We start from the raw sequence: 18301 nt of genomic DNA on the forward strand, positions 1-18301 counted from the left end.
TTTGTGTAGGTATGTAACTTAAACTTTTTTTTTTTTTTCGATTACAGTTGACATACAATACCATTTTAGTTTCAGGTGCACAGCATAGTGATTAGACATTTATATAACTTATGAAGTGATGAACCAGATAGGTCTAGCACCCACCTGACACCACACACAGTTATTACAATATCTGTGATTATATTCCCTATTGATTATATCCCCATGACTATTCTGTAACCGCCAGTTTGGACTTTCTCATCCCTTCACTTTTTTCACCCAGACCTCAAACCCCCTCCCATCTGGCAACCATCAATTTCTTCTCTGTATCTATGAGTTTGTTTCTGTTTCGTTTATTTTTTAGATTCCACATATAAATGAAATCATATAGTACTTGCCTTTCTCTGTCTGTTGTATTTCATTTAGCATAAGGCCCTCTAGGCTCATCCATGTTGTCACAAATGGCAGTATTTCATTTTTTATGGCCAAGTGATATTCCATTGTGTATAATATACCACATCTTCTTTATCCAATTGTCTGTTGATGGACACTTCCTGGTAAATTGTTTCCATATTTTGGCTATTGTAAATAATGCTACATTGAACATAAGGGTGCATATATCTTTTCAAATGGGTGTTTTTGTTTTCTTTTGAAAAGCACCCAAAAGTAGAATTGCTGAGTCCTATGGTAGTCTATTTTTAATTTTTTAAGGGACCTCCATATTGTTCTCCTTAATGGCTGTGCCAGTCTGCATTCCTACCAATAGTACATAAGGGTTCCCTTTTCTCCACATCCTGTTGTTCATTGTTTTATTGATCATAGCCATTCTGACAGATATGAGGTGCTGTCTCATTGTGGTTTCAATTTGCATTTCCCTGATGGTTAAGAATATTGAGCATCTTTTCATATGTCTATTGGCCACATGTATGATCTCTTTGGAAAAGTGTCTATTCAGATCCTCTGTCCATTTTATAGTCAGATTGTGTGTGTGTGTGTGTGTGTGTGTGTGTGTGTGTGTGTGGTCTGAGTTCCTTATAAATTTTAGATATTAACCTCTTACCAGATATATTATTGGCAATTATCTTCTTCCATTCATTAGGTTGCTTTTTTGGTTTGTTGATGGTTTTCATTAGGTAACTTCTAATTATAGCCCAGTGCTTTTCATCTAAATGTTCAAGTTAAATAGCTGTCTCAGGAAGAAATGCTAGGCCTACCCTGTGGCTTTCTATATTTCTAAAAAATACTATAAATGCCATGGGGTTGGGGGGGGTATGCACATGTTTCACGCACAGCACAAGGTTCTTTCTCCCATGTTTCTTCTCTTTTTAAAGTTTATTTAGAGTTTATCATATTAGCAGAAGAACCATGTCTGACATTCTATACAAAAGATTGGGCTTGCTATAAATAGGCATTTAGTTCCTAGAATTAGCAATCTATATATACCCCAGTATATGCAGCAACAAATGGAATTTACCACTGACCTTCAACTCCTTTGGGCCCATTTTGGATTGTAAATAGGGGTTAAAATTAGATGAGTCTTAAGCAAACATGATTTTTATTTGGTTGTTTTTACATGGAATTGGACATTCTGTTTTACAACTTGCAAGTGAATTCTTGATTTATATTCAACTGGGTGTAGCCTGGTGCCTTGTTTTGAAGATGAAGAAGGCACTGTGTTCAGGGCAAGATGAAATTTTGTATAATGGACTCATTAAGGGCCTTTCTCCAGACAACAGACCAAGCAGTACAGGGCATGCAGTTCTATGGATGCCAGTAAGAAATGACCTGGACATGACCTTCCCATGTAATAGAGTAAGAAGGCAAATCAATATTGCAAGTACTTTTATTTGAAACAGTTACATCACATCTAGGAAATGCCACTTGAAATGTAAATACCTAATTCAAACTGTGAAAAAACACCTCTGAACAAGTAGATCACAGAGAAAACCTAACTACCTCTTAATGGAAAAGCTGCAAAAACATTCACAGGGTAAATGTGTTAAGATGCCTAACACTAGCTAATGTGGGGCAATTGGAAAATAAACAACTAGTTTCTTCTTTGAAATTTTGTACTTTTAAAATCTCCAAAGTTTAAAGATAATGTTGCTTTATTTAGTGAAAAATAAAATCTCTCCTTACTGAGGCATAGTACTTGTTTTAGAAGCTAAAAAGTACTATCCCTATGAAGGGATGTTCAATAAAATACCCTGTGAAGAACAGCTGTTCTCAAACTTGGTTACACATTACCATTATCCAGAGCTTTTCTTTTCTTTTTTTTTTTTTTTAAGTGATTTGAAAAAGAAAGAAACATTGATTTTCTTGATGTGCCACATATTTGTGCATTCATTGGTTGATTCTTGTATGTGTCCTGATGGGGGATGAAACCCACAACCTTGGCAGATCAGGAAGATGCTTGAACCAACTGAGCTACCCAACCAGGGCCATGTAGGACATTTAAAAAAATACCAATTCCTAAGCCCCTCCGCTGACCCATTAAATTCAGAATATCTGGAAGACGATGAGCTGCAATCATTTGTAATTTTTTTTTAAGTTCCACAAATGGTTCTGGGTTATAGCCAGAGTAGGAACACTGATACAAATGAAGGCTTGACCCGAAGACAAAAGCTGAAGGTTGGAATTGATTATCTTGTTGACTTAACCTTCATTTATTCCCTACTGTTTGCATCAGGAAAAAAAAAATCAGTTAAGGTTTTGCTGGGAGGAAAAGAACTTGCAAAACTCAGCGACTTCAAGAAAGTTTTTTCTGATTCTGTGAGTTCTTCTCACCAGGGTGGCCAGCTCCAGTGGGGCTGGGTGGGCTTGATGGCATCAATTGCCAGACCCAGGCTTCTTCCCAAATGGCTCCACATTTTCTAGTGAACTGACCAAGTGTTGCTTCACTTGTCCCATGGGCGAAAGTAAGTCACATGGCCAAAGCCAGATTCAAGGGGTGGAGAAACTTTCTCTACCTCTTAATGGAAAAGCTGCAAAGTTATAGTGAATGAAGGTGTGCATATGGCAGTGGGATTCATTAATGAGCATTTTGTTTTGCAACATATCAAACTATGTATTTTTTTTTTTTTAGTGGAGACATTTGATAAAACGAGACAGTTACTAGGATTAAAAATAATTTTTTTTTCTAGTTAATTTTGGGGATGTACAATTAACTTCCATTAGAAATTTAATAGTAGTTAAGCCATTTCTAAAATGACAAAGGCTAAAATAAAAAATCATTAATATACACAGATATTTTAGTATATTTTGTTCCCTCTCTGTTTTCATATAAAAGCATATATTTTACATGCTTTTACTATTTTTATAATTGGCTCTCCCTATGTAACAGTATGTCATAGTTTTTCCATGTCATGAAGAATTCTTCACCATAAATTATAATAGCTCTGTAGCATGGCATTATTTGAATATGCTGTAATTTATTTAGCAAAGACTCAAGTTATGGGCATTTACATCTTACCAGTAATAATAGTTAATTGTTTTATGAATAAAATTGGTAATTAATGATAACTGATACTCTTACAGCATTTGCTGTGTGCCCAAGCACAATTTAGAGTGTTTTAAGTATATTTCACAACTCCATGAGGTACTGTTGTTACCCTCATTTACAGACAGGGAAACTGAGGAACAGAGAGATTGGATTCTCTGTCAGTGGTTTTACTGCTAGTAATTGCAGGCACTTGAACCAGGCAATCGAGTATGAGTCTCTCCCCTTAACTGCTCTACTACACTGCCTCTTAAATAGTAATTTACAAATAACTTCCCTAGGACAAATTCCAATACCTTGAACTGATTAATCAAATAATACACACATATTTAAAGGTTTTGATACAGAGTGTCACATTGCTTGTCTAAATATTGCACCTGTTTATACTTGAACTGTCACCTCAAGACCCACATTTTCCTCTTCCCTCTACAGCACTGGGTATTAGCATTTTCTAAACCTTTGCCAGCTGATAGGCATAAAAAGAGAAGCAGGGCAGGGACTATATGGGAAATCTCTGTACAGGGTCTCCTCAATTTTTCTGTAAACCTATATCAGCTCTAAACAAGAAAATTATGAAGTTTATTTTAAAACATTTTTAGGAGAGGCTTTTTTAGGGTTTAAGCTTTAGTAATTTTAATTTTTAAACAAGTTTGAGCTTGTTTTCTCTCTTTTTAACATTCACATGTATAATTAGAGTTTACAAATGTACAGAACTTTCGGTAGTAAACACTTTAAACTTATTTTTCAAACATTCGATCAGCTCATTCCCCACAAACCGTTTGATTGCAAAGAAGCACAAAGGGTTACTAACAGTGGCAAAACATAAGAGGCGAGGCAGGAGAGGCAAATACAGATTTGACAACATAAGAATATCCAACCTGTTTGTCAATATCAAAAGACAAGAGTAAAAATCTTTTATAAAAGAAAAAATTTCATATAATTAAATACTTGTTAGGTGAAAGAACATTATTGAGCATATAATATTTTCTTTAAATAAAATTTCATATCTTAAATTTAATACAAAATACCATGTTTCAATTCCAATTTGAGAATATCATAATACGTACTTCTTGGTGAATCTAGACACAATAGGATGAATATTTTCTAAAGTATATTTTATTGATTATGTTGTTTAAGTAGTTCCAATTTTTTCCCCTTTGCTACCCTTTGACCAGTACCCCCCATCCCTGAAGCAATCCCACCCGCTTAGATCATGTCCATGGGTTGTGCATATAAGTTATTTGGCTTTACCTTTTCCTATATTATTCTTAACTTCCCCCTGTCTTATTTTGTACCAATAGTTATGTCTCTTAATCCTTGCACCACTCCCCCATTACTCCCTATTCCCCCTCCCAACTGATAACCCTTCAAATGATCCCCATAGCTATGATTCTGTTCCTATTCTGGTTTGCTAAGTGGATTTTGTTTTTATTTTTTAGATTCAGTTGTTGGTAGTTATGAGTTTATTGTTATTTCAGTGTTCATAGTTTTGATCTTTTTCTTTTTTTTTTAAAGTATATTTTATTGATTATGTTGTTACAGTAGTTCCAATTTTTTCCCCTTTACTCCCCTCCACCCAGTATCTCCCTCCCCCAGCATCCCCCCCCCCCAAGTCCATACCCATGGTTCGTAAAAAATAACTATCCCTCCCTCTCAGATATTAAGACCCTTTGTAATCTTGTAAAGGACAATGGGCGAAGGTCTCAAGCTCCTCTAGCTGCTTCAAGCTGGACATAGTCGTCGTCCTACCTACCCTTAGGTCCAGAAATCCCTAATAATAGTGGGGGTGTGGAGGGGAGGATGGCCTTCCCACACGGGGAAGGATTGTGCAGACTCCAGGTCAGTTGGCTGTCTCCGGACAACGGCGTGCTTGGTTTAGCAGGCTGGCATCCTTGTTGTGTTCTGGGGGCAACAGATTTGGCAAAAAGGGTTAAAAAGCATCATTCAATCCATAACTACTAGGTGACAAAAGGCAGGGATTAATTTTTCAATGTTCCACATTAGGAGAAAAAAAAAAAAAAAAGGGCTTCTTTGGAGGAAGGTGTGCTAGGCACATCTCGCCTGTCCAAAACCCTTTTGCCCATTATATTTAGTTTGGGCTGAGGGAAATAGTTTATGTTTCCCCCCTCTCAGACCTCTGGGTTGATCTTCTTTTTCTTAAGTAAGTCCCTTTCGCATTTCATATAATAATGGCTTGGTGATGATGAACTCTTTTAGCTTTAACTTGTGTGGGAAGCACTTTATCTGCCCTTCCATTCTAAATGATAGCTTTGCTGGACAGAGTAATCTTGGTTGTAGGTCCTTCCTTGCTTTTCATCACATTGAATACTTCTTGCCAGTCCCTTCTAGCCTGCAAAGTATATTCTGAGAAATCAGCTGATAGTCTTATAGGTACCCCTTTGTAGGCATCTCTCTGCTTCTCTCTTGCTGCTTTTAGGATTCTCTCTTTATTTTTCACCTTTGGCATTTTAATCATGATGTGTCTTGGTGTGGTTCCCTCTGGGTCCAGCTCACCTGGGACTCTTCGTGCTTCCTGGACTTGTATGTCTATTTCCTTCACCAAATTTGGGAAGTTTTCCTCCATTATTTTTTCACATAAGCTTTCAGTTTCTTGCTCTTCCTCTTCTCCTTCTGGCACCCCCATGATTTGGATGTTGGCATGTATTCCTTTTTAGTTGTGGAGGGAGATGCAGTGTGTCTGTCTACGTCTCCTTCTTGGTCGGAAGTCCAGGATGAATGTTTAAATAGACCTTAACGATCATATCAAGTTTTTATTTGGTTATTATTGTTTTAACTCTTTAATGTTTTTCTTTATTCACTAGACTAATCAAATTTTAGAAATAAAATCCACAACCAAAGCACATAAAGTACAGATATTTCTGAGAAAACTAAATAGCATAGTCTTTAGTATGTCATTAAAAGAGTTGTTGTGGTTAAAGAAACAAGCAAATGAATGAATAAAATTACTGCAACTCATGTGTGATAAAGTTACAAAGGACAATGTTATGAGTTTTAAGTGGTATATTTGCACTATGATAAGAGAAATCTGGATAAAATGTGAGCAAAATGTGCTTGATTATTAAGAAATGAAATTATCACTGAGCTCTGTTTAGGAGCAATGCATTTGTTCTCATATTTTATATCAGGAACATATGCTCATAACATACCAGTAGGGCTTGATTTACTAAGAAATGAAATATATAATTCTCATTCATCCTCCCTTGTTTTAAAATTTTCATTTTGAGATCAGGCACTTTGTGTCCAGGAATGTGGCATTGTAAATTTACTAAAAATGTATCTACTGATCGTAGGATAAATGTACAACATTTATAAAGAAGAGGATTTCTTCATTTAGAAACGAAAGCACTGAATTATACTTACAGTCACAACACAAGTCCCAGTTCTTCCTAGGCACAGTGAAGCAGCTTGGGTCCACAATATTAAGATAACTGTGTCCATCATGCCCTCCAATGGCATAGAATTTATCTCCAAGTAAACAGAACCCTGCTGCATCTCTGCTGATGCTCACAGATGCCACTGCAGTCAACATATCTATTCTGGGATCATCTCTCTCCATATGGTCAGAGTCTGCAAGTCATGTTGGGTATGGCAGCATGGTGTCCTCCAATAGCAGATAGCAATCCATTCCAGGTAGTTACTCCTACGCCCCCTCTCCTTTTTGACATTTGTGCATGGAGTGTCCATTTATTAGTATGAGGATCAAAACATTCTAGTCAGTTGAGAAAAGAACTTCCATCACAACCACCAATTACATAAAGCTTTCCACTTAGTACTGCCACACATACTGTGCTCCTGGGGGTGGATATAGTGGCAACACAATTCTACTGGTGAGTCTGAGGGTCCCATCTTTGTACTGTAATCAGATAGCTCCCGCCATCATGCCTTCCTACTGAATACATGGATCTTCTAATACTGCCACACCCAGGCCATGCCTGTGTGTGGGCATAGGGGGGCTTCCTACTCCAAGTTTTTATACTGGGTTCGTAGCATTCTCCAGTACTCAAAGTCTTTAGTCCATCTCTTCCTCCAGTCACATATGGTGTGTCATCTAACACTGAAACACTGAAGCCTCCTCCCACTCATATTTGCCACAGGAGTACACATATTTGTACAGAGATCATACTTCTCAATGCTTGTTGCTCCTTTTGTTGAATCTTTTCCTCCAATGGCAAATAATGTGCCAACATTTGACTTCCTAGATTTTGCTGAAGAACTTTGTAACATGGGTCGTCTCTCTGGTAATAAATGATACATCATTGCTCTGTAATGAGTTTCTGACATTCTATATCATCCCCAAAAAGCGCGCTGTTTTCCATGTCTACCAGGAACTGTGGTGCAAGAAGAGGTAGCCTATAAACCAAAAGTTTACTGAGGTCTTTCTCTCTTCTGTTCCAGATCATGAAGCACTCAAGTAAGTGCATTGACTATTGTCTCATTATAAGAAATGTTCATGTCATCTCTGACCGAGCCTTGCAATTTCTCTGGCCGGTAATAATCCAGATTCCTGTTTCGAATTACCCCATGAAATGTTCCATAGTATAATTGTAAGCCACTTAATGCAGATCTGTACAGCCTTGGGCATCAGCAAAAGAACAGATTCCAAGACAGTTTGGTGGGTGAAGCCGTTTCATTAAAAACTTACAGCATGTTTCCACAACCTGAAAGCTGAAGAAGGCAGACTGTAGATAACGGGCACTCAGTATTATTTCCTTTTAATTCATGTCGGCCCATATATGCACACTCAATCAGAGACCATAGTGAATTCGGTTCTACGCCTTCCGTTTTTATTTTTATTTTCTTGCTTCCCAGACATCACTGGTAAACATGGCAGCAAAATAATCTGAGACAGAGGAGAGCACCGATCTGCAATCACCAGTAACTAGAATTACATAACTTTGTCTCAAGTAGTTTTCCATTTTTTTCTTAATGTTTTCTCAGCATGATTAAGGGCTTGGAAAATTTCATCTGATGAACACGGTTTCATAGTGTGGCAGGGTGATACTGTCTGGCTGCATTGGGCTCCTGAGACTGCTGGGATCGCTGCAAGCGGGGCAGGGCAGCCTGGGGGAGGTGGGGGCCGAAGGGGAGAGGAGAAAGATGTTCTGCCCCTCTGGGTCCTCCAACTCCTTGCTGGCAGGCTCACCCCTGGCACCTGGCGCCTGCCGGCCCGGGGCGCTCTACTCCCCGCATGTCAAGCCGCACCAGGCCCGGCAAACAGACTCTTTCGGCAAGCTGGAGGAGGCGGGGGGTGGGGAGGGGCGAATGAGTTGAGTTGGGCACTGGCTCACCCGCCCTTCAGTCCGGGCACTGGCGCCAGCGACTCCCCGCCCCCTCCTGACCAGTCCGCTTGCTCTGGAGGCTGCAGCTACCTCCCATCTCAGGGTGGGCGTTCTGGCGCGCGGGAAGTGAAAGGGAAAAAGGAGGGGTGTGCGGCTGCGGACTGAGGCCTTGTTCCATTATTGGATACTTGTGTATGTTACAAAATGATCGCTACAATAAATCTAGTTAACATTCACCACAATATATGGTTACTTATGTCTTTTCCTTGTGATGAGGACTTTTTAAGATTTACTCTTAACAACTTCCAAATGTACAATACAGTGTTACTAACTGTAGTCACCACACTGTACATTATATCCCCAGGATTTATTTTGAGCTTGTTTTCTTATGTTAGACGGTTGCATAAGCCAAGGTATGGGGGGAACTAGGTAGGAAAAAATAGACTTCAGGAATTCCCAAAAGGATGACAGGACAGCTGGGTGTGTGTGGACAGTGATGAAAGATGAGTCCTGGACACAGTGTTGCAAACTATACATCAACAGGGCCAGACAGACATCAGGAGTGAGTGAAGCATGGTGGGAACAGGGCAGCAGCAGAGCTTCTGGCTCCCTCAAGCCCCAGTGAATTGTCAAGGGACACTAGCAGTCCAGATTTAATGGGAAATCTGTTTGCTACTGTGTTGCACTTGCCCTTCTTTCGCGGTCAAATCAAACACACCCATCAGATGTGGTTTACAGTCTGTAGTCTGGGGACAAGATTGCAAAATGTCCTATGTGCATGGTGAGCATTTTGATATCTTCCTGGTTGCAATGTGATCTATAGCAGCAAACCAATGGACCCACCCAGGGTTATGGTTCTGAGGAGATGCCTGGGACTTGATTAGTGACAATCTTGAGCAAAAGGAAAAAAATGCCAGTTTAGCTTTTTTTAGAAGGACATAAAATGTTAAGCTGGGCCCAGGGGTGCAAAGGCAGCAATGTAAAATGAGAATGGAGGCGAGGAGTCAGAATTTGAGTAAGAGGTGGGATAGGCACCAGCAGGAGAGGTCTGCGATGATGCAAGTCTAAATTTGCTTTCATATGTCATAGGGCAAGTGTCTGGCGGGAATCTTAAAATGGCTTGAAGAAGCATACACAAGGTGGATGACTCAAAGTAATCCCACATCCCCCACATGGAAGAGCAACAGGGTTAACAATGATATAGAAAGCCATCTGGTGGTATTGCCAATGAAGTGGGCAGTCTCAGGGCAGAGACTGCTTTGTAGGTGATTAAAACAGTCTAGGTGAAAGTTGTGGAGCACCTGAGGTCAGGCAGTGCCCACAAAGGAAAGCAGAGACGGTCTGAAAAACAGAGCTGTCAGTCGACTGGAAATCCATGGAAGCTCAACAGAAAATTAGTTGGATATTGACTGGACTCACTGTGGTGATCATTTCATGATACATACCAACATCAAATGTTCTGTACCTAAAACTAATGTTAAATGCCAATTGTATCTCCATTCTGAAAAGAAAAGAAAAAAGGAACTGGGTATAGAACTCAGTAATTTTTATTTTAACAAGCTCTCCAGGGAGTTTTGATATATTCTTAAGTTTGAAAACATTATTTCAAATTCCTTCCTTCCCTCCCTCCCTCCCTCCCTCCCTCCTTCCTTCCTTCCTTCCTCCCTCCCTCCCGTTCAATAATTTGCAGAGTATTTGCTAGTTGTTTGGCCACATATCTGAGGATGACTCTCTCTATATATCAAAGACAGTGTTCTGATGTTTGTTTAGACATTATGGCATTTCTGAAACACCTAATAAAAGTCTGCTGTGAGAGGACTTCCCTCCCGTGCCAGAAATCAGCCTTGGCCAACATAGCGCCCCCAGAGACCCTCTGCCACTCTTCACAAATAGTTTGCTGACCAAACGGTGGGCAGACACTATAACGTGCATTTTTTTCTTCTAGGTGCTTTCGTTAACCTTTAAATAAAAGGCCCACTCCTTTCATTTGAAAGGCTACCTGATCTCACTTTCATGAAATGACATGATCATAATGAATTTGCTAATTGTTTCATACTTTACTCAAAAAACTACACCCTCCCAGGTAAACAGGGTAACTTAAAGAAAGTTACAAAGGGAAACTAATGACCATTTTTGTCTGCTTTAGATGTGTGATGCCAATGAGAGAACCCCTTAAACAGATCTAGTGGGAGAAAAGAGTGAGAAATAGTAACAGAATAGTGCATATAAATATAACCCAGTTGCTATTAATTTTAATATCTTTCTTTTCTGCATTGAATTAGCATAATTTTGCACTAAAGACAAGCAAACCAGATGAGAGGAAACTTATTTTGCTTTGACATATTCAAAACAAAGTACAACATGTACTCACACAGGTCAAACTCTTCTAAAGAATGTACAGAGGGAAGATGATGAAAGACATATTATTTATCCAAGTTTATTCTCAGAGAGCTGGAGTTCAGAAACTTGCACTGTGCCACTGGCAGCAACACTTTTGGGAAGGGAAATAGTTCTTAAAGGTTGATTATTTTTATTCTTTTCATTTCTTGTTAGCATAATTTTGATGCAGTCCACTGGATGGGTCAGATTCGGGGCTCTCCTGTCACATGCTAGAATCATTTCTACCTCCATACAGTCACTATAGTGTTGCGTGTGGGCAGTACTTTCAGCCAGTCACATTCTACCCATCATTCAAGATGCACCTCAAATTCTACCCACTTACCTTTTCACAAGGGTTTTTCTAAAGCCTTGTTAAAATAAAGGGTTTGTTGAAATAAAGACTTCTAGGTCCTATTCTTAGAGTTTCTGATTCATTCTGGAATGGAGCTCAAGAATTGGATTCTATGCTTCACCATTTTAGACTGAGGTTTAAAAAATAAGTATATTTTATATAGCTATATAAATTTTTTTTTTAAGCCATAGAAGACTTGAAGAACTGCCAGTAGATTGGATATAAGTTGGGGGCTCTTGTATGTACAAAATTTCAATAGTCATAGCTGAAAGGGATTAATGAGATTTGGATTAATTATGAAGATGAAGGATTTTGAAGAAAGTTGTCACGCTACAAGTCTGGAAGCAGTGAAGCTAAAGACCTTCAGTACCTCAAAATATTGGCCAAAATTTAAATGGTGTTTGATAGCTAAAAAGGATAAATAGTCAAAGAGAAATGTAGGCAAAAGGCCAATGGATCAAGGTCAGGTTTGCACTGAAATCTGAACTTCTCTGGGACAGGTACTGTCCAGTGTTCCAAATTCTCCACTAACCTTTCCAGTTCTTCACCAGAAGACTGTCCAGGAAAACCTCTTGAGTGGAGGTGTCCAGGCTGCTAATGAAGAAATTAATAAATATAAACCCATAGGATACAATAGGCTGAAAGTTCTAAGAACATCTCATTCATGCTTTACCCCACCATCTATTTTAGAACATGGGAGGCACGCAAGAAACCATTAAGGGGAGTGGGGGGAGGGAGAAGAGGGTATAGGGAGGATAAACGGTGATTAAAGACTTGAGATGATGAACACACAATACAATATAAAAATGATATATTATAGAATTATACACCTGATACCTATACTTTTATTAATCAATGTCACATCAATAAATTCAATAAAAATAAAAATAAATAGGGCAAGAAAAAGAGATAAACCATTGAATAAATGAGCAAACTATCTTGAAACAAAACCAACATGTTATTTAGCATGTCCACACTCCTGAGCAATTCACTTGAATTTCCTAGGCTCTAGTTTACACAGCTTGACAATGAGGGGGGAAAGATTAAAATATTAAAACATATTAAAATTTATAAAATCCCTTTGAGTTCAAAACTCTGGGTTTTTCTACCTTTCCCCATCCCATCTTTTCCTTTTACAACCAAGGAAGCATCCATTTGTGGGTAATTATCAGAGGTGAATGAAGAGCTGTCATTTTAAGGATGATAAACCATTTATTGTCTCAGGGACTCTAGAAAATGCCCACACTAAACAAAATACAGTCCCATGTCTCATGTTTTAACAATACCAAGTGGTTAATAAACAATTGGTAGGTGAAAACAATACTGTATCTTTTTATTTCTAAAAAATTAACAATGAGAATAAGAGGCTATACGTTATTTAACACCACATTTCTCAGTTATTAGCTAATTTCCATTTTGATTGTGAAAGTTAATTAACATCTTGTGTTTTTATATTGTGTTGAATTATTCTTAGAATATTCACAAGCACAATTACTAAATCGGTGAAGCAAGTAAGATTCAGATGTATGTAAAAAAAACTTTTAAAAATATAAAAGTGCCCTTGCTGAGTGGCTCAGTTGGTTGAAGCATTGTCCATTACACCAAAGGTAGTGGGTTTGATCCCCAGTCAGGGCACATACCTAGGTTGTGGGTTCAATCCCGGTCAAGGCATGTACAGGAGGCAATCAATCTCTCTCTCTCTCTCTCTCTCTCTCTCTCTCTCTCTCTCTCTCTCTCTCTCTCTCTCCCTCCCCTGCTCCACCTTCTTCTTGTGTGAGGATTAAGACATTTTTAAAATAAAAATCTAAAAGCAAAACAATAACATTAAAAAATGTTTTATAAATTTAAAACATTTTTTCATTTCACATGCAAATATTTGTACACAGTTTTATTAATAATGTAAGATTTCATGTTTTCAACCACGGGTGATTTTGCCCCACTGGGGACATTTGGCAATATCTGGAAACATTTTTAATGGTCACAACAGGGGATGGAATAGGGGGATGACATCTAGTGGGTAAAGGCCAGGGATGCTGCTGCTAAACATCTACAACACACAGAGCAACCCCTACTGCAAAGAATTATCCAGCCCAAATATCAGTAATGTCAAGGTTAAGAAACTTGCTTTATAGTAAAAAAAGCAATGTGTTTTAAAGCTACATGTCTCCATGATTTTAATGGAGGTTTATGTTTTCAACCATTTTTTTAGTAGTTATGTATGCCAAGCTCTATGCTAAGCACAACACATATGTTATCTTATTTAACACAAACAAACTTCTTTGAAGTTGAAGGTTAATACATGATGTTTCAAAGAAATTACATAACTATTGAAGGTCACACAACCAGTAATAGCAGATAAGGATCTCAAATGTCTACTGTTTGACTTCAAGGCCTGTGTTGTTAGTATGTATAAATAATTTCATAATGAACATGTTCATATACAGATTTTAACATTTTAAGAATTATTTTCTGACTTTAATGTAATGTAGAGTAGGGTTGCTTCCTGCCTATTTTAAATAAACATTTTAAACGATATAAGATAAAAGCTTAAGGTAGCGTGGACCACTTATATTTAGACAATTACAGTAAGGTCCACATAACCCACACAAGGGGCATTCTTGGAGCATCCAGCTCAGGTAATCAAGAAGACTGTACCACTGGACTTCATAGGACACCTACTATATGAGGCCACTCCACAAAAAATTGGAGTCATAGCAGATCTCTCTAATACATAGAAATAAACAGAAAGAGGCAGCCAAAATGGGAAGACGAACAAGCCACAAGTGAAAGAACAGAAAAATATCTAGAAAAAGAGCTAAATGAAATGGAGGCAAGCAATTTACTAGATATGGAGTTCAAAGTAATGGCTATAAGGCTACTTGATGGCATGGAAAAGGACATACAAATCATAAACAAAGACCAGTCAGAAATGAAAGATACAATATCTGAAATGAAGAATACACTGGAAGGAATATACAATCAGTTGAATGAAGCAGAGGATCAAATTGCAAATTTGGCAGACAAGGTAGGAAAAAAACAATCAGCAGGAAAAAGAAAAAAGAAGTTTTAAAAATGATATTTTAAGCAACCTATGTGACAACACCAAGTGTAGCACACATTTGCATCATAGGGGTACAAGAAGGAGAAGAGAGGGAGCAGGGGATCAAGAACCTATTTAAGGAAATAATAATTGAAAATTCTAACCTGGTGAAGAAAAAAGACACACAAGTCTAAGAAGCCCAAGAGACTCAAATAAGATGGATCCAAAGAAGCCCCTATCAAGACACATCATAATCAAAATGACAAAGATTAAAGATGAAAAGAGAATATTAAAAGCCACAAGATGAAGGGAGTTAGTTATCTACAAGAGAGTTCCCATAAGACTCAGCTGATTTCTCAACAGAAACATTTCAGGCCAGAAGGGGTTGGCATGAAATATTCAAAGTGATGAAAAGCAAGGGTCTACAACTAAGACTACTTTACCCAATGAGGCTATAATTTAAAATTGAAGGAGAAATAGAGTTTCCTAGACAAGAAAGAGCTAAAGGAAATAATCACCACCAAACCAGTATTACAAGAAATGTTTAAGGGCCTAGAAAAAGGAGGAGGAGGAGTAACAGAGGAACATAGTCAAAATAATAAAATGGCAATAAATACATACCTATCAATAATTACTTTAAATGTAAATGGCTTAAAGGCTCAATTAGAAGACACAGGATAGCTGAATGGATAAGAAAGCAAGACCTATATATATGCTGTCTACCAGAGACTCACCTCAGAATGAAAAACACAAAGACTAAAAGTAGAGGGATGCAAATGGAAAGGAAAAAGAAAGCTGGGATACCAATACTTATATCTGACAAAATAGACTTTAAAACAAAGTCTATTTAAAAGAGAAAGAGGGGCACTACATAATGATTAAAGGAGCAATCCAACAAGAGGATATTACCATTATAAACATTTATGCACCCAACATAGGAACACCTAAATATGTAAAGCAAATCTTGATGGACATAAAGGTAGAAATTGACAGTAATACAGTCATAGTAGGGAATTTTAGCATCCCCACTGATATTAATAGATAGATCTTTGAGACAGAAAATCAACAAGAAAATGGTGGTCTTCAATGACACACTAGAGCAGATGGAATTAATAGATATCTTAGAGCATTTGACACCAAAGCAGCAGAATATACATTCTTTTCAACTGCACATGGAACATTTTCTAGGACAGATCACATGTTAGGACACAAAACAAATCTCAATAAACCTAAAAAGATTGAAACTAGTTTCATACCATCTTCTCTGACCAGATAGTATGAAACTAGTTATAAAGGGAAGAAAAAAACTGAAAATACACACAGAAATGGTGACTAAATAACATGTTACAAGAGAAATAAATGGATAAACAAGGTCAAGGAAGAAATCAAAAGAAACCTTGAATCCAATGAAAATGATAACACAACAACTCCAAATCTATGGGACACAAAAAGAAAACATAAGAGGAAAATTCATAGCATTACAGGCCTATCTCAAGAAACAAGAAAAATCTCAAACAATCAGACTTTACACTTGAAAAAGAACAACAAATAAAGCCCAAAGGTAGTAGAAGGAAGGAAATAATAAAGACCAGAGCAGAACTAAATGATATAGAGTTTAAAAATACAAAAGATGAATGAAAGCAAGAACTGGTTGTTTGAAAAAACAAAATTGACAAACTTTTAACCACACTCATCAAGAAAAAAAGAGAGAAGACCCAAATAAATAAAATTAAAAATGAAAGAGAAGTAACAACTGACAACAAAGAAATACAAAGGGTTGTAAGACAGTATTACAAACAACTATATGCCAACAAATTGGACATGGAGGAAATAGATAAATGCCTAGAAACATACAATCTTCCAAAAATGAATCAGGAAGTATCAGAGAATTTGAATAGACAGATTACAACTACTAAAACTGAAGCAGTAATTAAATAATTCCCAACAATAAAAGTCCTGAACCAATGGTTTCATGGATGAATTTTATCAAACATGCAAAGAAGAACTAATACCTATTCTTCTCAAAATATTACAAAAAAATTCAAGAGGGTGGAAGACTCCTATGCTCATTTTATGAGGCCGGTATTATTTTAATTACAAAAGTAGATAAATATACAACAAAAAAAGAAATTTATAGGACAATATCCCTAATGAACACTAGTGCTAAAATCCTCAATGCAATATTAGCAAAGCAGACCCAGCAATCCATTAAAAATATCAAACATTGTGATCAAGTGTAATTCTGTGGATGCAAGGTTGATACAATACCCACAAATCAATAAATGGAGTACACCACAGAAACAAAATTGAAGATAATAACTACATGATCATATTAATAGATGAACATAGCATTTGATAAAATCCAGTATCCATTTATGATAAAAATTCTCAGCAAAGAAGGAATAGAGAGAACATATCTCAGCATAATGGAGGCCATGAATGACAAACCGACAGCCAACACCATACACAATAGGCAAAAACTATAAGTATTTCCCTTAAGATTGGGAACAAGATAGGGATGTCTGTTTTCACCACACTTATTCAACATAATACTGGAAATCCTAGCCACAGCAATCAGACAAGGGAAAGAAATAAAAAATCCAAATTGGAAAGGAAAAAATGAAACTCATTATTTGCAGATGGCACATTACTCTACATAGAAAACCCTAGGGATTCCACTAAAAATCTACTGGAACTGATAAATGAATTCAGTAAAGTATTAGGATGTAAAATAAATATCCAGAAATTAGTGCATTTTTATGCACCAATAATAAACTATCAGAAAGGGAAACTAAGAAAACCATCCCATTCATAATTGCTTCAAAAAGAATAAAATACCTAGGAATAAATTTAACCAAGGATGTAAAAGACCTGTACTTGGAAAGGAAAATGATGAGACACTGAAGAAAGAAATTGAAAAGTATACAAATAGAATTACTGGCGGTGCAAAAAAAAAAAAAAAGAAAAGAAAAAAGAAAAATATACAAATAAGTAGAAGCACATATTTTGTTTATGGATAGGAAAAACTAACATCTTTAAAATGTCCATACTACCCAAAGTAATCTATAGATTCAATGCAATTTCTATCAAGATACCAATGGCATATTTCACAGAACTAGAACAAATATTCCAATACCTTATATGGAACTACAAAAGACCCCAAAGAGCAACAGCAATCTTGAGAAAGGAGAAAGTTGGAGGAATCATGCTACCTGATATCAAGCTATACTACAAGGCCATATTAATCAAAACAGAAAGGCACTGACATATAGATAGACATCTAGCTCAATGGAACAGATTAGAGAGCCAAGAAATAAATTCATGCCTTTACAGTCAACTAATATTTGACAAAGGAGGCAAAAACATACAATGGGGTAAAGATAATCTATTCAATATATAGTGTTGGGAATATTGGACAGATATGTGCAAAAAAATGAAATTAGACCACCTTCATACACCATACACAAATGGATTGAAGACTTAGATATTAGACTCAAAACCATAAAAATATTAGAAGAAAACATAGCCAGTAAAATCTTGGATATTGCCATAGTAATATTTTTTCTGATATATCTCCTCGGACCAGGGAAACAAAAGAAAAATAAATGGGACTAAATCAAACTAAAAAGTTTTTGAATAGCAAAGGAGAACATCAATAAAATCAAAATACAACCCACTGAATTGAAGAACATATTTGCTGATACCTCTGATAAGGGATTAATATCAAAAATTTATAAAGAACTTAAACAGCT

At 37.0% G+C, this 18301-nt stretch overlaps 1 protein-coding gene and 1 pseudogene across 2 annotated transcripts in view; one reads left to right on the plus strand and one right to left on the minus strand.

The window, feature by feature from the left end:
* The window catches only part of GCNT2 (glucosaminyl (N-acetyl) transferase 2 (I blood group)), a 118936-nt gene that overhangs the window by 77703 nt on the left and 22932 nt on the right, over positions 1-18301 (plus strand). The window lies entirely within an intron of this gene.
* On the minus strand, positions 6777-8956 carry LOC150015511 (kelch-like protein 5 pseudogene; annotated as a pseudogene).

Source organism: Furipterus horrens, unplaced genomic scaffold (assembly GCF_987537825.1).
Source record: "Furipterus horrens unplaced genomic scaffold, mFurHor1.1.pri manual_scaffold_3, whole genome shotgun sequence".
NCBI lineage: Eukaryota > Metazoa > Chordata > Mammalia > Chiroptera > Furipteridae > Furipterus > Furipterus horrens.